The following is a 759-nucleotide window of genomic DNA, read 5'->3' as shown; positions in this document are numbered from 1 at the left end:
AACCCACATACATAAGGTATGTCGATTTAACCTGGTTGGCGGAACAGAACTTTAGTTTCCCGCATGATATGGAGTCTCAGGGAGCCGTTCAATTTTTGGAACTAAAGGGACAAGTTTACCCTGCTCTAGTTATGGAATTTTATGTGAATTTTAGATATAAGGATGGAAAGTACTGGTCTATGATTTCTGGTAACTTGTTTGAGCTGAATGATGATATGTTTATGAATGTTAGCGGGTTATCATCTTCTGGTTATGGAATACGGGATTGTTCCTGGGTTAAGGACAACTTTGATCATGTTGAGGTCTATAAGTCATTCCTTCGAGGCCCTCATTTGTATATTCAGGGTCAACTGACCAAAGTTGGGTCGTTATCTGTTGAGAACAGGCTGTTGCGTTATGTTATTGCTTACATTCTGGTACAGAGAAACACAAATCACGCACAACCTACTGTAAAATATTTGCGTTTCATGTATGCTGTAAAGAATAATGTAATGATCAACTGGCCTGAGGAGATTTTGAAAATCATGAACAGTGTGTCGTTGTCTCAGTCGAAGCTGCTTCCCTATAGTATTTTCATTTCACACATTGTAGATTATCTGCACATTGATATTTCTGACACCATCATTGTTGAGTATGCCGACAAGGATCATCTGGTTGGTGAAAGTCTCATTCATAAAATAGGCATATACAAGTATGGTACTACTTGGCAATATCAGGAGGACTACACTACGTTTGATCTGGATTTGTCTGATAATGATG

This window comes from Lupinus angustifolius, unplaced genomic scaffold, assembly GCF_001865875.1.
Source record: "Lupinus angustifolius cultivar Tanjil unplaced genomic scaffold, LupAngTanjil_v1.0 Scaffold_509, whole genome shotgun sequence".
NCBI classification, from domain to species: Eukaryota; Viridiplantae; Streptophyta; class Magnoliopsida; order Fabales; family Fabaceae; genus Lupinus; species Lupinus angustifolius.
This window is presented reverse-complemented; position numbering follows the sequence as displayed.